This window comes from Canis lupus, chromosome 26 (genome assembly GCF_048164855.1).
Source record: "Canis lupus baileyi chromosome 26, mCanLup2.hap1, whole genome shotgun sequence".
Classification (NCBI taxonomy): Eukaryota; Metazoa; Chordata; class Mammalia; order Carnivora; family Canidae; genus Canis; species Canis lupus.
In genome coordinates this window covers 41,038,432-41,063,709 of record NC_132863.1, presented here as the reverse complement: position 1 = coordinate 41,063,709, position 25,278 = coordinate 41,038,432, and the positions used below count along the sequence as shown (strand labels likewise).

The 25,278-nt window shown below is 40.4% G+C and overlaps 1 protein-coding gene across 2 annotated transcripts in view; it reads right to left on the bottom strand.

Annotated features, from left to right (window-relative positions):
• TSHZ2 (teashirt zinc finger homeobox 2) overlaps positions 1 to 25,278 on the bottom strand; it is a 443,579-nt gene that overhangs the window by 341,105 nt on the left and 77,196 nt on the right. The gene's annotated exons all lie outside the window — the stretch shown is intronic.

Sequence of the window (25,278 nt, the reverse complement as noted above, 5' to 3'; positions counted from 1 at the left end):
ATTCTTTAACATTTAGATAGCTTATCATTTCCAACTTCGCAACGTGTACTCTTTGGAACTGCCATTTTGGAGAAAGGCCACCTATGAGCAAACAACCAGGGCACAAGAAGTCCTTCAAGAGGCTTAAAAAATTAGTCAGGCTAACACAATGTTTTCCAAAAATAATGTACTTTGGCTAAAAATGTAAAATTAACATCAAATGAAGATCTCTTAAGAAGCTCTAAAATTGAGATGACTATCTTAGTGGCTTATAGTAGGTACTTGATGCAATCAGTGTGTTCTACACAGGTAATTACTTTTACTACTAATGGTGCCTCCCACTCAGTGAGAAAGATAAGAGGCTCCAACTCTACTTAATCACGAGGCTTCTTCATTATTGCTCCACCCCCTACTGGGTAAAACAATTCACTTGCTCTATTCAGCAACTCTCACAAATGAGAAAAATTTATTAAAGTGTGAGCAGAATGGGACACATTTAGTATGTACAAAGGAGATTACCTACTTGATTTTAAAAATAAATAGATGATTCAGACCCTCGTGTGGATTATCTTGAATTAAGATCTTTCTGGAAAAGTTTTCTTTTCTTAATGTTGAAGCTGGTTCGCAACAACCGTCCAGTTCCACGTGCTTAGAGATGTTAGCAGTGGGGGGAGGGTGGGTGATGGAATTAGACAAACATGGTGTCAGTCATGGGTGTCCTTGGGTAAGTGACCATCTTTTCTGAACTTATCTTCTTATTCACGTAATAAGGAATATGAGCAATAATATTTGTTGAATTCTTATTTAAAGTCAGCTCTGCCAATAAGGCATCTCTGTGTTTCTAAAAGCTACCACCATATTCCAAATTATACAATAAAAACCACAGAGCTTTATGGGAAAAGTGGACTCAGGCGCTATGAGTCAGGTGTCATGGCTTTGTCAGCAACAAATTAAAAAAGATAAGAGCCTAATAAAAACTGTAGCATTGCTGTATCCATGTTAAGTGGTTAAAAAATACACTAATACTATGATAAATTTGGCACTTTACCTTGAAAAAAGATTTATGGAAGTAGGTGTCGGAAAGGTTATTGTATGTTACTGTGACACGGTGAGAGGAAGGTTATCTGAAATCCAGTGGAGTTGAAACACCGGATATGCATGGGTGTGGTTCGCAGCACACCTGAGGCCACTGGTATGTGTTTGAGACATTGTGTGTGTTTGCCTTTTGTGTATCTCTACATAGCTCAGTTCAGCTGGATGCAGTTTTCTATGTTCGCCTAACTTTTCTCACAGGTGAAATCAAACATAGGCAAAGGCAAAATCCACATTATGCTCGCAATGTACCAATCAGGTTGGAACAAATTCCTATTTTCAAAAGAAGCATTATAATAGTATGAGCTCATACTATTACAAGGATTAAATTAGCTAACGTTGGTAAAAACACAGTAGGTACTCAAGAAGTGTCATCGTCCCTTGACTTCCACTGCTACCTCAATTAAACTGGGGTCAAATTCAACCCCAAGCTCGTAAGGGTTGGATTTAGAGAGACTGCCAATCTCTTTGCTGCTCTAGATCAGCAAAAAGGATATGACTCTGAAGGGCTTTCCTACAATGTTAATAGATGACTCCATGCATTTGTTAAATGTTTTTACATTGTACCTTTGTCCTCGCCTACAACAATATCATTTCCTGTAATGAGTTTAAGAACAAAGCCAGGAAACACCATCCTTTTCCTTAAGTAGAAATTGAAAATGACTCTGTAAGAAGAATTAAGCTGCCCTTTGGTGGTGGGCAGGGGGAGGTGGTATTAGTCTCCACAGTGTTTGATTAGCCCTGGAGAAGGGCAAACCCATCTCTTTCCAGAACCTTTTATTTTTTTCTCCTTTGCAAGCGATCTCTATACCAAACGTGAGGCTTGAACTCATGACCCTGAGATCAAGAGTTGCATGCTCTACCCACTGAGCCGGCCAGGCACCCCCCAACCCCTACCTCCAAGAGCTTTTTAGTAAGTGATAATGGATAACACCTAGACAAGGCTCACTGTGTGTCTGGACTATATGAGCTCTGGATATATTAACTCATTTAAGATTGAAGTCATACTATGCAATTGTTTTTTCAAGTCTTAATGCTTCTTATCAAAGTAGGTAAACTGAACACGTTTGGAAATGCAGTCAGATTTCTAGTTAACTAGGCAGTGAGTTCCCTTTGGGCAGCCACAACTAGAGGAGACCGTTCAGCCGAATGCTGGACTTGGACTTTGGAATCAGACCAATCAGATTCCTGGTCCCACTTAGAGCTGTGTGTTCTTAGACACTTGCCGTCAGTAGGCCTGGATTCTCTCTTCTGTAACAAGGGGTTAATAAAACTATCTCTTGGTGCTGTCGTGAGAATCCAATGAGATATTAGGTATAGGATAGGATGTCAGTGTGGTACAGGGCACAGAGTAAACACTCCTTAGGTGGTCATTTTTATTTATATGATTATTATCACTTTATTACCAGCGTGAGTCCATTGATACTCACGTTGTTAGGCATATTGGCACACAATCCAGCTGTTTGCAACAGTACCTGGCACAGACCAAACTTGGCACCTGAAGGCTTTGGAAACTTTGCATCCCTGACTTTTCCTTTTTTTGTGTCCCTAGTCCACAGGACTGTTCTGTCCCTGTAGAACTCAGGTGACTTATATATGACTCACTTTCATCTGGAAACCATGCGAGATGTCCACACTGCCGTCTCTATCGCTCACCTCCCGTTAATTTATCAACCCCACACAATCTGGCTTTTCCTCCCAACTGTCTATCTCAAATGCTTTTGCCTAGTTCACCCAAGAGTCCCACGTGGTCTGGTCCAGTGGGCACTTTTTCAGCTTGTACCTTTCCTGACCTCTTCCCACTTGAAACACTCTATTTGCCTCCTGTCTTAAAAATTACCCTGTCTTGATTTTCTTCCAAGCTCCCCGAAAGCTCATTCTGTGTCTTTTTGTGGATTCTTTCTCCTTTCTAACTTTAAATATTGTCCTTCTCCAGGGCTTGGTGGTGTTTTTTTTCTTTTATAATCTCTCTCTAGATACACTCATCTTCTACAGTGGCATTTATTGCATCCTATTTGCTGGGACTTTCAGGTCGGCACACACAAGTACCAAGCCAAGGTCTAGATGACCACCCATTGCTGTTCTTCACATCCCTTGAACGCTTCAAAAGCATCTCACACTTAACAGTCCCCTTCTACCAATTGCAATCTCCCTTTAGGTTAGACAAATACCCAAGTCTACTGATTTTACCTACAAAATGTATCTCAATCCACTCAATTCTTTGTATCGCCATTGCCAGGAGCCTAACTTAAGCTATCTTTTCCCCCCAGCTTCCTACTGATATACCTTACTGGCATCTTTGCATTTGGCCACATCCCACTCCCATGCATCCAGTAAATGTAGCCAGAGCAATATTTTCCAAAGGTAATTTAGTTATATAATCCCCTGATCAAAAATCTATTAACTTCCCAATGCTTAGAGATCAAATACAATATTATTAACATGGCTACAAAATCCTGAGTATGACAGATTTCCTCCAATCCGCTTTTACTTTGTACCATTTTGTTTCTTTTCATTCATTCATTCATTCATTCATTCATTCAAGAAACATTTAATGAGGATCTATTATGTGTCAGCACATTATAATTCCTCGGACTTGGAAAACTTCTTACCATGAACAAGTATTACATGAGATTTTAACTAAAACATTCCTAAGTATTTTTTCAAAGGAATAGATGTAACTGAAATGAAATGCTAAAATCTATGTTATACTCTCTATTTTGAGTAATCTCCCTAACAGCAAAACTCCTTCCTCACATGTTTTTAGATCTTTGGGGGGTTTAGATCTTAGGTTTACAGAAATGTCTCTTTGTAAGCTCGAGTACACAGATTTTGTAGCATAAAGCTGGATTAGTAATTGATATAAACCGTTCTCACTTCCCTCTTCCTCTCTTCTGATGGCCCCACTCTGAAACAGTTGTGTCAACTCTGTGCCTATGCACTAAGTTGACATTCCAAACACCTAAGAGGTCTGGGGTTGGGTAACAGACACTTACCCACATTGCACACAGGGCACATTTCAATTTTCTGCTGCAGTACTCAGAGGAGATTAGAGTGTGTGCAAATTTGAGAAATTTCAGAGAAGACAGGCAGAGTGAACAGCCAATTTCCATTGCATTGTCGCAAGTGAATATCAGGAAATTTGTTATTAATTTTGTCCAAGGTGATGTAATCCAAACATTAGTCACTAACCTCCTTTTCAGAGATAACGAATGATCTATTAATTGCCACGCTTACTGGCCTTTTGTCAGGCTTTGTTTTTGTTTGACCTTTGTGCAGCATTTAATGTGTCCACTGCCCCTTCTTAGTGACTCATTCTTGGCTTCCATGGGCCTAACCCTCCTGAGTCGTCCTCCTTTCTGACGGGCTTTTCTATCTCTGGATCATCTCAAGTGGGTCCTCAAATGGGGACAGGTCCCAGGGCTCTGGCCTTGCCAATCTTTCTCCTCTAATTCATTTTTCTCAGAGGACTGGCTCATTCTCCTGGCTTCAAGTGTATAGATGAACCCTACAGCATGATCTTCATCACTGATCTTTCTGCCAAGCTTGAGGTCCCATATCTCCACTTCCTGAGGGACTACTTCCACTCGGTCACATTATTCCTGTCCTCTTGCCAACCTTTCCACCAAAATGCACCTCTCTGCTCACCTCTGAGCCCTTGGTCTCTTAGGAATGCCAGTATTCTCCCTAATACAAATAATCAAAACTCAGAAATGGCACCTAGGGCTCTGTATATACTCCTTTCTTTGATAAGATCCCATTGCTTTCAGAATTAAGTCCCAAATGGCTTATGTATCTACAAGTCCCTTTCATAATGTGACCCCTTCCAGCCTTTCAGAATTCACAACCACATGGACTTAAGTCCATCAAATGCATCAACCTTTTCCTGCCTCATGTCCTTGGCAAGTGCTGTCTCTGCGTCTCAAATGTTCCTCTCCATGGCCTGCTTCTTCTTGGTCTCCTCCAACCCCACCACCAACCTAATTCATTGCTAATTTTTAGTTGTGAGCTTTAATAACATTTGTCTTAAGAAGCCTTCCTTGATTTTTTTCCCATCCATCACCAGCTCAGCACCTGGCATAATCTTTTCTGGTCTCACAGTACCATGTATGACTCAGATGTACAGTCCAATGTTGCTTTTTCTCTGCCAGAATGTGAGCTCCATGAAGTCAAGGACTTGTTCATTTCTAGACTCCCAGGGCCTGGCACAATGCACCTGCATTCAATAAGTCAAATAAAAGAATGGATTGAGGAGACCCAACCTGGGCCCCTCCATTATCAGCCATATGCAGTTGGCCACCAAGCCTTGCAATCTTTCAGGTTCATATCACTCCATCTTTCCCTCCTCTCCCTCCCACCCTTTCTGCTCCAGGTCTGGTCCAGGCTCTCATCATCTCTTGGCTTGATTGTTGTAATAACTCAACAGTCTTCTTTGGATCTCCCTTTGCTGCAATGAATTTTGTAAACTACTGCCAGATTAATCTTCTGGAACAAAAGTCCCACATTATTCCTTTGCTCAGGACTCCCTGATGGCTCTCTCCTGTCTACAGAACAAAGTGGAAAATGTCATAGGGTCTCAGCATTGAAAGGAGCCTGAGCGTCATCTGGCGTAAACACCTCTTGCTATGAATGAGGAAGCCGAGGTCAGGAGGGATTTGGTGATTGTCAAAGAACACAGAACCGGTATCCCAGTCTCCATGGAGCATGGCCTTGAGGGTTTGGCTGCATAACACACACCCACATCCTCCACTGCCCAAACTCCTTCCCATGCCCTGCCTCCCCCGTTAGAATCTGGCTCCTGCCTATGGAAACCAGCTTGTTCTGGTTTGCCCAGGACTCTCCCAATTTTAAGACTGAAAGCCCTCTATCCCAAGAACACTCTCAGTCCCCTGGCAATTGGCAGTGACTGGTCATCCAGTCCCTCTTCCATCTTCAGTCTTGTCTCTATCACACTCTGGCTTGTTTAGCTCTCATCACTCGCATTCGATCTGCTTTCTGTTTCTAGAATACACTGTCCAAGCTCATTCTCACCTAGGGCCTTTGCCCTTCCTAGGCCCCTGCTCCCTGTCTCTACCACAGTTACTCTGTGTCAGAAACTTGTATCCCTGACTTGTCATCCAAGTTCTTGCGTAAGCTTGGCCTGCAACACTTTTGTAACCTGACTGCCAATCTCCTTTGTGTCCTTAACTCACTACTTCCATTCTGGTCACGTACGTGCTCGAAAATTACACTAATCATTGCAATGATTAAAATATCAGTTCAATGAAAAACCCAGGCCCTCTCATTCCCATTGCACAGATTATTAAAATAGTAAAAAAGGGAGATGTTTTGCTTGGAGCAATCCATGAGCTCGACAGCAAAGAAGGCAATAATGAAAAAAGTTTGAGACTACCTGTCTCTTTTTTATTTATTTGCATTGCTCAATAGATTCCGATCTTACTCATTATAACAGCCCACGGCCCTTCAGGCCCAGCACATCACAGTGATCTATTGTTGGGATAAAAATCTCCTGGTGATGACAGCCAGGATTGACAGAAATGTTTAAATCCTAAACTACGCTTTGGACGACATTCAATTTTTTGTCATGAAATTTCAAAATGTGACTGGAATCTTTTCAGAGCTTTCCACATGGAGGAAATGCCAGTGACACAGAGAACATGACACAGCTGGGGTGGAGTGGAAAGAACACTGACCTTCATGGCCAAGTACCTTGGGAGAAATCAGGACTCTGGCCCACGGGCTGTGGGACTTCAGAGCAGTCACCTGCTTCTCTAAGCCTCAAGTGCTTCATCTGTGAAATGGGACTACTGACACGTCCCTCTGATGAGGAAGGGGTGGCACATGTGCATGTAGTCTCGGCACCCTCCGTGGCACAAAGCAGACATTATCTATTTATAAAAATGACTAAATATCTCTGTTTTCCATGAAACCTTTTCCAAATCTGAATAGTCCCTGAAACTCAGACACAGCAATCACTATTGTTTCTTATTTGTTCATTACTTTGCAAGTCTTGTCTGGCTGTTTAGTCTGCATATATTGGGACTTCCCAACAGCAGAAGCTTTACAAAAACCACTCCTGCCTTAACCTTTTACACATTTGTCTGATTTTTACACTTCATACTATACTCATCTCATTCTGACTTGTATTCCAGCCAGTTCATTTCCCAATGAGTAACTGAGGCACTCTGAAAAGTCTTGGGGACACAGACCAGTAAATTCTGTCTCCTGCCCTAGGGGATTCCAGAGTCCAATAGGAAAAACAGATACGTAAGGGCATAATTTCAGCAATGTGGTTAAGTTTTGTAACTGAGTAGGGTAAGAGACACTGAAAAGAAGGAAACATTTAACTTCTCAATCAAAGGATGAAACATTTAACTGCACAAGGAGTAGTCAAGGAGGGCTCTATTGAGGAGGTGACATTTGACCAGAGGTTTAAAATATGCATATGAGTGTCCCAAGGCCATTAAGAAAGTGCGAAGTTATATATCTGCCATTTATAAGCCCAAACTGGCAAGGCAAGGGCCATCCCTCCATTTCTTGCTACCAGACTATAGATTTCTTAAAATTTGGAATAGCATCTCACATTTCATTGGACATCACATTGTCTATATCACAATTATGGCCCACAGAAAGACTGTAACCAGTCCTTATGATAAACAGCCTCAACTTTGAACTAATGTATAGTAAAAGTAACAAATACTGAGATCGTGGGAAACTATAATTAAACATACATATTTCAGAATGAAGAGTTACATCAACCTAGACCCAAAACTGAAAATAGACCTTTTTTTTTTTTTAACTTGGCAGAACAGAGTTACTAGAAGATGGGAAGTACTCTTTTAAACTATCAAAACAGTTTTCAGGGACTGTTGAAAAGCATCTATTAGTTCATCCCATGATGAACTCTTCCTTTTAAAAAATAATAATTTAATTGTTTAAAATGGCTCATACTTACATATTTGAGTAATAGAAAAATTATAAAGAAGAAAGTTTAACAATCATCCAGAATCCCAGCACCTAGAAATAACTCTAACCTTTGTTGAACTGTATTTTAGATGTGTCTCTCTCCATATAAGTGGATGGAAGCAGATAGCTGGATGGACAGGTAGATGGATAGATGGATAGATGAGTGGATGGATGAATGGATGGACAGATGGATGGATTGATGGATAGATGCATGGATGCATGGACAAGTAGATGGGTGGCTGGATGCATGGATGGATGAACAAATGGATAGGTGAATGGGTGGAGCAATGGATGGGTGGATGGATAGATGGACAGATGGATGGATGGATGTATGGATGGATGGGCAGATGGATGGATGGATAAATGGATGGATACATGGATGGGCAGATGGATAGTTGGGTAGATGAATGGATGGAAGAAGTACATCCCTTTTTTTCCCCAAGGCTAATGATACTTCCCCTTCTAGTGAATTTACCTGTCTGACCCCCAGTGAACAAAAGGAAATGGCCCAGTCTCACATACTCAATTCCTGTACTTTCCAGATTCCTCAAGTTGACTTCCGAGAGGAATTCTGGAAAGTCTTCCACAGATGATGTCAAAATATCTAGTTGAGAAAGCCAAAGCAGTTATTTTTCATCATATAAATTAAAATCTATGGATGGTTTATGTATTTTATGGGTTCTTAGAAATAGAGGGTAGGGAATATGACATCATTTACATTTGCTCTCTCATGTTACAATGAGGAATAAGAAGGCTAGAAAAAAATCTGGACTAGAGCTCAGGTCACTCACTCCTAATAAGACCCCTCTCACAGAGCTCTTACGAGCATTACTAAAATAATATTGATAAAATACTTATTTCTAAGACTGGAACATAGTAGCATCTAACCCCTGCCCCACCTTCCATGTGGTAAGTGATATTGCTACGTCATTATTCCTATTATTCTCTTGTCTGAACTGAAGATATTTGCACCTAAACTTGCACACCATGGTCTTCCAAAGAAGCTGGAAACATGGGCTGTGTAATTTTTAAAAAAAAGTTCTCAATCTAATAGAAGCAAAGTGATTTCCTGAGCTATCTCTACCCCAACTCAACAGCATTCCTGGTAAGTTTCAATTGGATTTTTAGGTCAGGGAAAAACACCCAGCAACCACGAACATGGCTGCATAGAACATCCATGAACCAGCACTACCTCATTACTCTCTACTAGGGTCAACCTCTGCACCACCGACATTTGGGGTTGGACCATTCTCTGTCGTGGGGGCTGTCCTGTGCATTATAGGATATGCAGCTAGACATACTCACAAGACACCAGTAGCAATTCACCAGCTATTAACCACCAGAAATGCCCCTAGAGATTGCCAAATGTCCCTTGAGGGCAGGGGAGAAGGATAAAGTCACCCCAGGTTAAGCACAAATGCTCTAGATTCTGACAATGCAAAGTTCCTTGTGTCTCAAATAAAAAAGGAAAAGGAATTGTTTTGTTATTGTTTTCTTTAAAGAGAGATACGCTCAGTCCTGAATAATTCTCTAGGAGCCATCAGAAGACATGACTTCACGGATATCTCTGGACCCAGGGGAGAGGGAAAAGATCTTGGAGGAGTGATAAAACCCATGCTGCCAATGTCACATCAAAAAAGTCCGCCCGAGGTTTTTCCCGACTTGTACCTTCCATAATTACAAGAACAGGCAGGTTCACTAGATAGACTCCTACCTCAAAGCCTGCCCTTCTTTTTAAGCCATAGTCAGTATGAAAGAAGAGGACTGGAAACCTTGCAATCCTTTATTTTCATCAGATGTGCTAACAGGAAAGAAGGGGGGAGGAAACAGGACTGCTTTCACTTTTTGGATAACTTGAAACGTCAATGCATTGCCAGTTATGGCAGCTGTACTTGCTTTATCTTTTGGGGACATGAGCAGCTCGTGAATTGGGAATGTTAATTTTCCAGTTGGAGTTCAGAGGGCTGGTTAAACAATGTCTAGAAGCCCCTGAAAGACAGTCAGTAATGAATGAGCATTAAGGCCCAGTTTGGGAGACATTTGAAACAAAGCAGGACAAAGCTCTCTGCTCTGTGTACTTTGGGGACTGATCTGAAAGCACCAGAGGAGGGAAGAAAACTGACAGTGAGCATAGAGGCCTGTCCCTCTCCTGAGTTCCCATGATTCACCAATTCATCAAGTGGAGGGATTTTTCCCTTTAAGTATGACTTTTATTCTGAGAAAAAACTATCATTTGAGGAGTCAACTATGTATGTGCTATTTAGTAATATAAATGTAAGTGTTCGCGTCTTACTAATCAAATGGAAAATTGTTTTGTTCTAACCGTTTTGCAACTTCCCCATCCCTCAAACAAACAGTACCCATTACTTTAAACACCTCGGTGTCTAGTAATTGTTCAAAAATGTGTCAGGCTACCAGTAATTTAAGTCCTGTCAAAAATAAATCTCAGACACTCACTTCTTCCAGTCAGTGACTTGAAAAACACGCCCACATGTCAATTACCGGAAGCTGTAGCAATGTTTCTTTGTTCTGAATTTGTGTAAACAGAAAAAGGTTCTTCCTCAGTAACAACTGTTTTCTAAAACCTATATAAATGTTTATGTGAACCACCCTGCAACAACACCTAACAGAAGCAATAAAAGCCACCTCGGTAGTAAACACACACACACACACACACACACACACACACACACATACACACCTCGGTATATGCCTCCGGGTAATAAATGTAGGAGTGCAAAGGAACAACGTATCGACTTGTGAATTTTTTTTTTTTTTCACAGAGACCTGACCTTACAGTATTTACACTTTAAATTGTAAATCAAAATGATCTACATTTTTCAGAAGGTAATAGTTACCGGCTCGTTTCCATATTATCCAAAAGAGATTGCTTCGCAGATAATATAAAAAATCACAGGTAAATAAATGAGTAGAGAAACTCTGACTGTAAGACAGGAATAATTCACAAAATCGGCAGCTAATTAAGATAGGCTATTAGACAGAGTTTCCTTGTGTAAAATTGTTCTCCACAACTCAGACTGATAAACCTTATGAAGAGAATCCAGCCTTACTGCAATGTATACATGGCTGTGAGCACCTATAAATCGAGTTATAGGTTAGGAGTGCTTGTGATTTTTCTAAAGTTTTGCATTTCTACTGTAACAGGGTTTTTATTGAAGAAGACTGTAATCATGTAATCATAAAATCACCAATGCCCATTATGTTACAAGGTCTCCATGAAGGTTTTTCTTGCTAAATGAGAGGACTGAATTTCAATGAGGAAAGAAAAGAAAAATAAATTTCGTTTGACCTGATATTAATTGTTCCCTTCACCCTCCCTGGTTCTCCGCTGTATGTACTTAAAAAAAAAAATTACAGCTATGAAAAATACACAGATGGACAATGCAAAGATGTTGGAATGAGACCCAAAGTGGTCTTCCTTCCAGGGGTAAATTAGAATAAGTTGATTTTCATTAAGCAGGAACAGATCAATATTTCATTATTAACATGGTGACAATTGCATGTTAATAAGAAGTCATCGTTTTTCAAGCGTCTCACTGCCAAGCCCACTGGATTAATGGCTTCCCTCATCCAGTGGAGTCTCTTTACATTTCCTCTCTTGTTATATGGCCACTTGAACAGATGTGCGTGCGTGTGTATGTGTGTGTGTGTGGTGTGTCAAAGTATTGACCTTTTGCTAGGCAGGATTAGGAAACACCTACTAATGTTTCCTTCAGGAAGCAAGGGATTTTGCTAACCTGTTTCCCCTTAGGTTTCTCTTCCCCAGAATGTTCCCCATCAACTTGTTTGTCACTGGGATTTAGATAATGATCCTGTTTGGCGGACGGTAGTTTTACGGATAGAAGTAAAACCTTTTTTTTTTTCCCCTTCAGGAAGGAAGATAATCAGATAAATCATTAATTAAAGGGGCTGCATATGGGACAGATGGAATTCTACCCATGTGGTTGCCTCCTCCAACAGTTGAGGGGTAAAAGGCACCATAAATCACTCATGGTCTAGCAGCCTTCAATGGGGACCGTCTTGCCCCTTCCAAGTGATGATAAACAACATATACTCCCAGAGCAGCCCATTAGGTATTCCAGAAGTAGGTGAACTATGAGATAACGCATTTATCCTTCTTGGGAAGGTACCTCTTCATGTTTCACGTGGCACAGAGAAAGCATACCCAATTGATGACGACTAATGAGGATTAATGCATTATTCCGCAGAGGATTATGGGCTCTTTTCTTTTGTGCAGTAGTTAAATAATAACAAAATGAGATAAAATGGCTCCTGATGCTTCCCGGAGCAGTAAATCTGACACCACACACACTTGCTTTGCTTTTCCCTTCCTTTCCTTTCTCTTTTGTTCTTTTACTTTTTTTTTCTCCCCCCCAGGGCTCTTAGGTATTCATCTTCTAAAGCCAATTGGCATAGGCATGGCCCCTCAGCTCTTTCTGGGAACAGGAACAACAGGAAATCTTTACTAGACTCCTCTGCAAAGTCAAAATTAAGTTGCTAGGTACTAAAAACTGAAGATCACCAAAAAAAGGCCAAATTTTCTAAGTATAAAAAGTCACATGGGTGTCTTACAGGACTTCCCAACCGTAGTGTGGTCTAATTTTGTATTCATGACATCTCTTATTTATTTGTTCAATAATTATTCACTTAAGGGCCAGAGATTTTTTGCTTCCATTTTATGCAAATGAGATTGAGATGATTTAAATAATCAGACAATAAATTGCCGATTGTGGTAAAAGCCCTGGAAGGGGGCATACTCTGGGAGAAGACAGAGGAACTAGGCTTGGTCTGGATGTTCAGGACAGGTTTGCTGCAGAGTAACGCTTGCCCTGAGAACAAAGGTCCCAAGTGTGGTAGTAAGGAGAGGGAGACAATTCAGGAAGAATGAATTACTTGAAGAAAGAAAAGAAAAGAAAGAAAAGAAAAGAAAAAAAAGAAAAGAAAAGAAAAGAAAAGAGAAAAGAGAAGAGAAGAGAAAAGAAAAAAGAAAAGAAAAGAAAAGAAAGAAAAGAAAAGAAAAGAAAAGAAAAAAAGAAAAGAAAAGAAAAGAAAAGAAAAGAAAAGAAAAGAAAGAAAAGAAAAGTGCTAAAGTTGGAAGAGGTATGACAATTCAAGAAACCAATGGAAGGCTCATGAGTCTAAGGTACAAAGAAATGAAGGGGCAAGGACAGAAGTTGGGACTGAAAAGATAGGCAGGAGTCCAGCTCTGTAGGGGCTTGTAGGTGATGGTAATATGCTGGATTTTATCAGAAGAAACCCAATGATGTGGGTTGAACTGTGTGTCTCCCCCACCATCAAAGATATTGAAGTCCTAACCCTGGTACCCATGACTGTGACCTTATTTGGAACTAGGGTCTTTGCAGGTGTAATGAAGTTAAGATGAGGTTATTAGGGTGGGCTCTAATCCAACAGGACTAGTGTCCTTATAAAACGAAGGAAATTGGGACATAGACACAAAGGGAGACCATGCCATGTGACAGCACTGACACGAGGGAGGATTCCAGGTGACGAAGGAGGCAGAGACTTTGAAGTGACACATTCACAATAGGAGCCAAGGATTGTCGGCCACAATCGGAATCTTGGAAGAGACAAGGAACAATCTTCCCTGAGAGACTTTAGAGAGAACATGGCTCAGCTGAGACCTGGATTTTGGACTTCTAGCTTCTGGAACTATGAGACAGTATACTTCTGCTGTCTGAAGCCCCCCGGTTTGGGGTACTTTGTTCCAGCAGCTCTAGGAAACTTAGCACCCCCAGGAAACCACTGAAGACTGACTTTCTTTCCTTCTCTCTCTTTCTTTCTTTCTTTCTTTCTTTCTTTCTTTCTTTCTTTCTTTCTTTCTTTCTTTCTTTCTTCTTTCTTTCTTCCTTCCTTCCTTCCTTCCTTCCTTCCTTCCTTCCTTCCTTCCTTCCTTCCTTTCTTTCTTTCTTTCTTTCTTTCTTTCTTTCTTTCTTTCTTTCTTTCTTTCTTCCACTGAAGAATTTTAAGTCAAGGAAGGAGTTTTAAAGGAGGGGATGACGTATCACATTTTCAAAAGATCCACTCAGCTGCAAATGAATGGGCCTGAAATGGAAGGGTCAGAGAGGGCACGGGGCGTGCACTAGACGGCCCTGAAAGCAGCCCCCAAGAGCCCTGGGGGTCAGGGAGTGGGGAGCTGGTGTGGGTGTTTGCCCCATGTGTACTCTTGGCACGAAAGACTGTGTGAGGGCTGGAAGGAGTGCGCTTTTCAGCATCACTCCTCAAACTTGGGCACGTGTATTTATATTCTACACAAAGATGTAATCTGCAGACCCCAACTGGAGCCCTCGAGTGATGTTAGAATTATTTTACCATTTCACACATTGAGTTGTTTTTCTCTGAATTATAATTGGTTTTTACATAATGAAAAGCCCGCTGAAGAATGACAAAGCATAAAGAACTACTTCTCACCTCCTCGAAGACTGGTAGCAGAATAGGATGGGATTGAAAAAAACAATCAGTTGGTTCAATTGGGAATAGTCCACGATTCGAGAGACAGTCGAATCTGGACTCATCAGCCCCACATCCCCAAGGGGCAAGCAATTGACATTGTCATAAATGGACCAAAGCAATTCACAGATCCTTATCCACGAGTATAGACTGCGGCAAAATAATAGTGGCACACTCCTTCAGGAATTTTCGATGGTGGGTCATATTTTTATACATTATTGCGGGATACTGTCTTTGAAATATGAGCAGTGGGCTTCCTACTCCTTTTGAGAGACCTCTTTTGCCACCCCCTCAGCTCCATTCTGGGAGAGGCAGTCCTTGCCCCAGAGGAAGTTTCATGGACTCTGAAGCAGAATCAAGGAACCCAAGTCTTGGTTGGGGGATTTCCAAAGCAAATATCCCTGCATTTAAAAAAATAGCTTCAGGAGAACAAAATGTGATAGGTCAGAGGTTCATTTCACCTTTATTTCCCACCTGCCTTTATCTGAAAGGTAAGGATCCCTGGGCACTGAGGGGAATGTATGCCATGGAAGAGAGGTGGGAGGAGAAATCATAGACATATATTTATAGAGGTTGGAGTATATGAGAGGCATTGCTCTGCCTCCCAGCTGCTTTTGCTGGGCTGAATCCTTGGCCACTGGTCGGGTGGGGTGGGGTGGAGTGGAGTGGGAAGCAGCATACAAATGAATTTTTCATATGAGTTTGGGGATTCAGGAGCAAACGAGTCTTTTTCTTTTTTCCCAATGCCTTGTGGAGAAACTCCACTTCCCCCAGGCCACACACCATGTTGCAGGAGCAGATTAGAAATACTTACATGCTGAAGGGGATCTGAGACATCACTAGAAAGGTACTCATGGTTCCAGATTAGCCTTTAATCCGAGATCAGACGGGAAACTGCACATCCCTGCAGACGTCAGTGTGGGCACAAGGTCATAATGGAAGACCCCATATGATCTCCAAATTTTTGCACATCTATAAGCCCCTTGGAGATGGGACACAACCCCAGGGGGCTGCGTTGACTCAGATTCCTTGATTTGACTGATTAAATTTATGTCATCTGATGGCATAAGTGAATATGATAAGAATTTAATTCAGTAATAGACAAAGTTTCTTGTCACTTGGGCTTGAGACCTCTATGTTTATGTCTACTGCATAAGCCTCCTCCTTATGACAGCTTGTTGGGAATAACATACATGCCCAAGCAAGCAACAAGACGTCCATGGCTCCTTCCAGAAAGCTAATACTTTAAGCTCCTTTTCCGGGGTGGGAATGGGCCATGCTCAACCATCTATGATGCCACCAGGGCCCAGACAGTATTTCTATTCAGCCACACATCTTGTTCTTAAGAATACATTGGTTTGCAATATCTCTGAAATTGAGATTCCTTGGGATTTGGATACTACCTTTTTTATCCTGTTTTTTTTTTTCTTTCTACTTGAACTGTCGTTAATGCTTTTCAAACTCCTTATCTTTTTTTTTTGTCCCGTCTGTGCTCTCCAAAGTAGGAGGAAAAGACATCATGCTCCCTTTTGAAAGATGAGATGACCAAACACAGAAAGATTTAGTAACATGTCCCAAGGCACAGAGCATAAAATAATCGTCATAACAGCAACCACCACAACAAAAACTCAAAATCATAACAATCATAGCCAAAACTTTTTGATTTCTTGTTACCTGTCTGCAAGCAACTGTATTATCATTCTGTGTCAACAGCTGCCTTAAGAAGGTCTCATTCTTATCATCATACTTCAGATAAGACAACTGAGGCATGGCGGGGTGAGTGGTGGTGGTGGTTCAGGGCACTGACAAAGATCACATAAGTGAGGTCGTGTCATACAGCACATGTAACTTACATAATGATCCTTGAGCTTAACCCTCAAGGAAAATGCCATCCACTATTTCATTTAATCCTCAAAACATCAAATAAATCCATTAGCATGTATTAAGGTTGGAGAGGCTTATTATTACAACCAAAGAGAGTAAACCCTGCAGGCAAGCAGGAACACTCGAGAAGCCTCACCATCCGCCCTTCACACTGGGGATTGGATCATATCTTAAAGGCAGGATGATTCAAAAGTCCAGACATCTGCATACAGACTGTCTTTTTAATTCTCCCTCTATCAAAGCAGTGCTCAAACTTTAGTAGGGCATAAAAAGGTTGAGAGAAGGCTGTACACAATTCCGCAGAGGTGTGTTTGTATGTGTGACTTGACCGATAATGAATTTTTATCTCCTAATGGCAGAGAGGCTCAAACATTTTTAAAGCCAGTAATAGGAAAAATAAAATAAAAGGTTTAAGGGTAGAAGATTTAGGGGAATTTCAAAGATAATTTTGACCCTTTATGACTCTTTCCTAACAGCCTGACGTCAGAACTTAACCCTCACATAAAAGCGACTTCAGAGAATATGGGGTGTTAAAACTCGGGGCCACGTGTGCCTGACTCCAAAGCCCGTGTTCACTGCCAGTTGGCCTTTCCCAGGGCTGGAGGTTCCCCTGTCCCCTCTTCTAAGATGTGAGTTGTCTCCCCCATTCTAAATCAGTCCAGCATAGAGTGAAAACATAAATAGATAAATGGCTGGGTCATAAATACCTGTTGACTATCTTGCTGATTGACCAAAAGTAACATTGATTCAATCCTATCTGAAATTTTTATTTTAAATGCCTCAAATAACCCTCAATCTTGCCAGCTCTTAAGAGCCAAGTGCCTGCCATGTGGATATAGTAATTTGCTGTATCCCTATTGAGAAGCATAACTTGAGGCTTCCGGTTGTAATGCGCAGCAGCACAAACAGAATGTCAATTTCCTACTGAGTTCAGATGGGTCTATTTCAGACTACTATTGAATATATATGCTGTTTGCTAACACTCACCTGTAAATTTGTGTTTATTCTCCCTTCCTTGAGCTCTAAGTGCAATCTATGTTAATTTTCCCCTTTGCCAAATATTCAGTTGCTGACAAACACACATTCAAATTTCCTTGCATATTCATGCCTGTGATTTTGTGCTCAGGTTGAGTTCCTGGGTAAATCAGTTTTGATTTTTTGCATACACACACGCAGGAACTCGTGCACACACGTACACCACCCCCCACACACACTCGTACACACACAATTTCCATTAACCTATGATTGCTGGCAAGAGTTTAAGATGAGAAGTATGCCCTGAAATGACACACCAACATCCAGCACCCCAACTTCAGTAATTGGAACTGCACCGTGAAGTCCTATCTTCTGCAAGGGTGGAGTTTGAGAAGCAATATTACATTTATAGTTTTAACATCTACCCTTAAAGTCTTTAAATTGTTCATAAATTATGTACACTCAGTTTTATGAATAGAGTTTTAACCTTGAACGTGGAAGTTAGAAACGCCGACTCTCTGTACAGTCTAAATCAGCCTATAATTTTCGACCTACCAAAAATTTAGCAACTAATAGCCTGCTGTTGACCAGAAGCCTTACCAATAACATAGTTGATTGACACATATTTTGTATGTTATATGTATTATATACTGTATTCTTACAGGAAAGTAAGCTAGAGCAAAGAAAATGTTATTAAGAAAATAATGAGGAAGAGAAAATACATCTACAGTACTGTGCTGTATTTATAGAAAAAACCTGTAAGTGCACCTGTACAATTCAAACCCACTTTGTTCACAGGAGAGCTGTATGGCCCTTTGCAATGGTATTTGTTAAAAATGTATACTATCTATAGTGATGTGCATATGTAAGATACATGCAGAACAGAATTCTAGAGTATTTTACAGTATTTAAAATGTTTTGTCAAGTGCATAGAGTTGTAAACAGCTAGCTTCAATGTCCACGTGTTATAAATACACAATAATCTGAACTAATATTGTCACAAAATAACTATAGGACGGATATATCCACTTTTATTTTTTCCTTTCTGAATTTGTGTTATCCTAGGATTTTCTCCAGCTTACTGTTTTGTGCTCAAGAACCTTACATACTACAAGTTTTAGTGACTGTCTCCTAAGCTTATATGGCACTTTATGATTTGCCAAGCAATTTCCTGTAAATTACTTTATTTTATCCTGATGATGGCCCTGTGGGGAAGACACTATTAATTTCCATTTTACAGATGAGCTGACGAAATCAGAGAGGTTAACTGACAATGTGGCTTAGTTGAGAATTAAAAACAGCTTAGAAGAGTCCACGTTCCTGCTCTCTCCCTTGAACCACAGCTGCTTCCTGGCGCAGTTTAAAAACTCATCTCTCCTTAGAGATTTCTTAGAAAATATACGGCCTACGTTTAAAAAAAAAAAAAAAAAGCTTTGCTGATTTCTGCTTATATATATTTTTTAATTTCAGCTCAAAGTAACATATTTTTTAAAAAATACTAACATATTTAAAAAGGGATAGAAAAATGATGTGACCTATAATTGGGAGAATGGCCTCAAAAAAAGTTGGGCATTGAACTTAAAGACTGTTAACCTCCATTTCAAGGGAATTATCTTGTTAAAGTTTGGGGTGAGTAAGTAAAGCATATTTGTGGATTTCAAAATGGAATTTAAGTTTAACTTGTACAACAAACATAAAAAGTGTCTTTCTGTAACCAGATCCAGAGAATCAAGCCGTTTGAAGAACATCTTACTGAGAAGCCTAGAGTCCTTCTAGAGCCTTCCAAGATGATGTTTTACACTGAATCCACAAAAGGAGCATAGCAAAAATAAGCACAGCTTGTCAGTAGAAGGTCTAAGAATGGTGACACATTAACAACAGAGCCAACAAAGCTCACCTCCTCAACAGCTCTTCCAGGTATCCCATGATCCGCTGCCTGGACTCACCATTTGGAAGATTAAGGAAGTCCAGACTAGATGTATAATGCTGCATTCATAATTCCATATCTTTTCCCTGACTTCTAATTCCTCTGCTAGAATGATTCTGGGTATCCTTTGGAAAGCCACCAGGCAGGAGTTCAAGTAGAGACTGGTTCAGTGCATATATTTGGAGCCCATATTATGGGCTCCTACTCTTTGATGTGTGTGCTGTCCCCCTCGTGAGTGAGACTTCCTCCACATGCTTGAAAAGAAGTAAAGATTTACTTTCCACTTCTGGTTTTCATCAAAAGGTCTGAAGCTCCAAAACAGGTTCATGATTGCAGTTAGTCACTTACTTATTAACTCATTCATGACAGTTTACTTAGTAACTCACTCGCAAACATTTTTCACATGTCTACAGTATTAATTTTGTGCTTTGAATGAAGAAAGGAAAGGCCTGTGTGGGCCAGTAAAGGACATACAGTTGAGTTGAGGAGACAGATAAGAATAGAAGAACCACAGGTGGAGACATGGGAAGACCTTGTCCAACAAACAATACCCAACCTCTCCAAGAGAACCAGGACTGTCCTTGGAGGAAGAGAGCTCATTCTGAATCCTGAGTTCTGCTCAGACATGGAAAAAAATTTCTATTGATGTGTTTGGGGTGTTTCCATGGGAGTTTTATTACTTATAAAGGATACTCTCGTGTATATGAAAGATATTTCAATATTTCTTACTCAGTTTATGAAATATCACCCTTAAGCACTTCTATCCCTCTCTTTAGGATATGATTTAGCTAATCTGTTTTTTACTGCATAGAGTATAATTTTGGGTTTCTCAAAGGTGGAAGACTGATTGCCAAGCTCCAGGATTAAGTTCCAACTTTACATTTTTTGAGTGTTGGAAATTCAGTCTACTTTCAGCTATTTGACTTAGCATAACTCTCGCTGCTAATACCCACGTCCTGCCAAGCACCATATAGAAAGCCATTTTTAGGAAGGAAACAGGGAAATTGGGAGGACTCAACTCTTTAAAGAAATAACTTTGGATGATAGTTTGGAGAGAACGCGCAATGTGGGGCTGTTTTACATATTAGTGGCAAAGCATTTCCAATCTAAGTAGCTGGGTAACATCTCCCGAAAAAGAAAAGTTATATACCATAGACCCTTGACACTTGTTAGAGATAGATTCCGCAGCCTTCAAAACCCCCTAAATTTATGAAGCCACCAAAGCATATATTTTCCCCTCATAAAATGCAGTGAGGTATAGATGAAAAATTTAAGTGACTTCTTTAGGTTCTTAATAGCTGTATAAATATAGAACCAAAAGTCATTTATAAAGTTGGTCACCTGTTTCGAGTGCATTGCTTTATCACAACACTGGCCGGCGGAGAGCATGTTGTTCAATGGAGAAACGGGAAATTCACGTTGTAGTTCTGGGCAGCTCACTAGTAAAATTACAGGCTACATCTAAATGTCACCCTGCACCATGCAAAATCCTACCTCAGCAGATGGCCAAAATGCTACACGCCACAAGCCCTTGGTTATCTCCCCAGTAGACAAAGTTGTAATGCTACCTCTGCAGACATCATGAAGTTAGGGCACCGTTAAATGGCTAATAGTCAAAACAAAAGTCTTGAATGGCTAAGGATTCCAAAAGGATGCAGTTTCAGTGTTGAGCTTTGGCAAATCTTCCTGAGTGGGAGGAAAGACAGTTACTTCGAGTCTTCTTATGTGTGCGTAAGCAGGAAGAGAGCCAACATTCTGAAGTCAACAAGAATGTGAAACTGGGGATCGAGACAAGCTACAGAAGTCTTCGCTGGCCTCAAAAGAAATCTCAAAGCTACAGGAGGGCGTTTCATCAATTAATAACCTTTAATTAATCCCACTACAACATTTTTATAACATTCTCCCTGAACCTGGATGTCCATTCAGTGGAAGTGACAGCTCATGTCCCAGTCACAAAACATCACGGGCACATTTTGTCATCCGTAAGACCCTGTCATCAATATAGATTTCCATTTTTGTAAATCATCTTTTATTTGGGGGAAGGAGGGAGGTATTGATTTTTTCCCCGTCTTTTCTCGGAATGCTAACCTTGTTTAAATTCTTCATTTCCTCTGCCTGAAGCACCATGTTGCAATAGAATTAAATGCATAGTAAAATGGCCATGTGAGAAAGGTTTATGCATTATGTTAAAACCTGCTCCCTTGATAAATGGAGCCATTAGGGTCTGGAATTCACTGCATTAGTCTACTTAGCTCAATCCAACAACATGCCTTAAAAGTCTCACAAATTTGTTCAAATGCTAATGAGCTGCACCACCAAACCTCATCTGTTGTAGAAGGATCTAATATTTCCAGGGGTTTAATGCATTTAAGAGCTACCCGTGGACTCACTTTACCTGACTTGGCACTTCGAGACTACTCAGATTTATAGACAGGGGGAAAATGTATACATTTCATTGTGTGGCAGCTTCTGAAAATGCACTCAATGAGCCTTAATAAAAATCACTTTGGTTTAGTGTCAGTTTATCCTCATCAACTGTCAGGATATGACGTGGAGAAAGATCACTTCCAAAAGGTCATATATATGTATTTTTTCCAAATAAACTGGTTAAATGTAATAACACCCAAGTCATCTCAAAGACAAAAGGCAGCCTTACTGGTCATGTTTCTCCAGGCCAGATAGGAATCTCTGCATCTGTACAGAGCTTCTAGAAAGGGAAACTGCCAAAGTAAATGCTTGCTTTAGACTTTTATCACCTGGTCAGGTCTATTTCCGTGAAAGAAAAATAAACTAAAGAAACTCATCTTCATTCAATAAGCCATTGTTGAGCACCTACAATGTGCTAGGCACTGTGGTAAATGTGTTTCTTTCTCCTACGGTCTTTTGAATGACACCAGGCCCTTTTTTGGGTCAACCATCACAGACAGCTTCTAGCATGTGACCTATGCCATCATATGGGGCCCCATGCTCAGAAGGACCCCCCCCCCCCAGTTGGCTTAATGCTCTGCTGTTGCCTTCCTGAAATTCTGGAAGGGAACTCACAAATTATACAGCCTGTCATGACTTCAGGTAAATTAGTTTGTGTGTTACGTAGGTTTATCAAGGCTAGCTGTGGGGAAATTGGCTGTAAGGCCACATCCTTCAATGCTTATCTAAGACATTACCTCCTCCAGGGAAGTCTCTTCTGATGCCCTTTCCACACTCACACTTATTTACCTGTCTCACACACCTGCTGGACACTAGAGTCCCTCTGGACAAGAACCACATCTGTTGTGTTGATCATTGTATCTGAGAGGATCCAGAACTGTTTTATACATTGGGAATTTGAGGCAGAGTACATTGAGTGTGCCAGTTTCTCAAGGGCCTCTGAGAAATTCAAGGGCTTTCAAATCCTTGGAGATCTAACCAAACATGCATTGGTTTAAACACAGGAAAATAAAACTTAAAATTATAATCAATAATAATTACAAAAGCAAATGAATTGCTATTGTGTTCTTTAAAAAAAAAATCATACTTGACACGGCAAGTGAGTGCATCTTAACAGTCTTATTTCTATACGGTGTGGGGCCTTCCAAAGCAAGATTCTAAACCCTTGGGAATTTTTAAGTTTAATTTTTGCCTGACATAACTGCCAGCACAATGCCAAGGACCTGGTACTTACTCAAGACTCAGTTCAGGTCAAACACAAATTGGGTAACGGAAAGAAATATAAAGATGGGTATGAAGTGGTCCTGCTTTCAAGGAGGAGGATAGAAAAAGCTAATAGAGACAAGGAGCCATTAAATAAATCCTCGCATGCAAGAGATCCTAAGCAGTGAAGCTCAGGCCCATGAGAAAGAGGAATGGACAAAACTTGTTCTTTCTTAAGTATGTCAAGGTAGACTTGGGATTAAATGGAGTGTGGACATTTATTTCCAACAAGTAAGATGCATGAAGTGACAAGGACATAGGATGGTAACCAATGGCTGGGCACATGCTGGGAATTGCATAGGTAGAATGGGACAAGGTGACATAATTAAGCAGAAAAAAATAAAGACATCTTTATATAAGTTGGAGATTCTAGAAAAGGAAACTCAGCCTTTTGGTTAAAGAAAGTTAATCCACAATGTTTGGTAACTTAAAAATAAGTTGAGTGCATAGCCTTTCTTTACTTGGCAAAGAAGAGTTAGTTCTTGTTAGTGGCACTGGCATAGGATGAAATGCACATACAATCATGACGCCATGATGATTTCTATTGGTTTCATATCTTGGCTTTTTCTCATTAAGTTCAAGGGATGACACTATAGAATATAATACTTAGGCCTCATCTCTCTTGGTACATTTGGTTTGTCCAGTTTACTCAACCAAAAACAAAAAAAATTTACATGTTTCCCCTTAGTTGTACTGTAAAGCACCTGTGAATCAAAGCTCAGCGAACCTTCCCTGCATTAATAGAAAGGCTAAAGGGATAGAATTTATTAAATTTACTCAACCAAGATATATTGTGTACTTACTATGTTCCAGGTACAGGAAAAAATAACCCTTAGGAAAGTTATATTCTAATAGTACAAGTCAAAAACAAACAAGCAACATGAAAATAAGTAATTTCAGATACTAATCATAATATGAAGGAGATAAGGCAGGGCCATGGGAAAGTCTCAGGGGTTGGCAAACATTTTCTATAAAGGGCCAGATTTTGGGATTTCCAGGCCAGTCTCTGTTACAACTATTCAAGCCTCCAGGTGTAACAGAAAAGCAGCCATAGACAATGTGTAAACAAATGAGTATGCCTGTGGGCCAGTAAAACTTTATTTATAAAACAAGCAGGAGGCTAGATTTGACCTGCAGGGTCAAATCTCTACCTTGGGTAGAGAGCTGGGGGTTGGTTAATTTAGCTAAAATGTTCTGGAAAGGTTTTCTAAGTTGAGATTTCAATGATGAGAAGAATCCAGCCATGCAAATATCTAGAGAAAAAGCATTGGAGCAGTGGAGAAAATGGATGCAAACATTCAAGGTATGGAGGAGGAAAAAGAGGGACAGTTGTAATGCCTCCAAGGACTTTAAATCATCCAAAGTTCATGCAAAGGAAACTCTAACATCTGGACTACAATAACGTGCCCCAAAATAGAAAACCCCACACCATACTTTGAAGCTTTCTTTTCTTTTCTTTCCTTTTTTTTTTTTTTGCTTTCTTTTCTTTTAATAAGGACCTGGAACACTTTGAATTATTGCAAATTTCAGTGGATTGTCTCTGGTGTCCTGGCACAGTGACAATGTGATGGAGTTTCACCTTGAGCCCTGTGTTCTAACTCTTAAATCTAGACTGGGCTACTTTGGACACCACTAATTAAGAGTGAAACTCAGGGGAAATTCACACTTACGTAAAATGTACATTAGCATTCAATGAATGCTAGCTGAATGATTTTTAAAAATTTAAAAACCTAGTTTGATAATTTCATTGTAAAAACTCTGGAAGACAATGGGGTGGATAGATGGCTCACCTGTTCATTTATCTTCTCCATCATAAGTAACAAGGGCTGAAAACTGGGCCCACAGATCAAATATGGCCTTCCGATTAGCTTTGTTTGGTTAGTTATCAACATTTGGAAATTAGGTTTGACATGAAAAATCTGAATGTCTGGCTTTGCTTGAGGGAACTGGCCACAATGGGCCCTGGAATCCTCATCTAGCAAATGTCTGGCGCTCAGCAAAACTTCTTCCTCTAGGTAAGTATGAACGTTCCACTTTGCCGTGGTGCCTGTCTGGCTTGGTGGTTTGGTGAAGCCTGGAGCTTTTAAACTCCTTATTGTTTTAAATTTAAATTTAATTGAGTAACATATAGTGTATTATTAGTTTCAGAGGTAGAGGTCAGTGATTCATCGGTCTTATATAATACCCAGTGCTCATTACATAAGGCACCCTCCTTAATGACCATCACCCAGTTACCCCATCCCCTGGTCCCCCTCCCCTCTGCTTTTCAAAAGCTC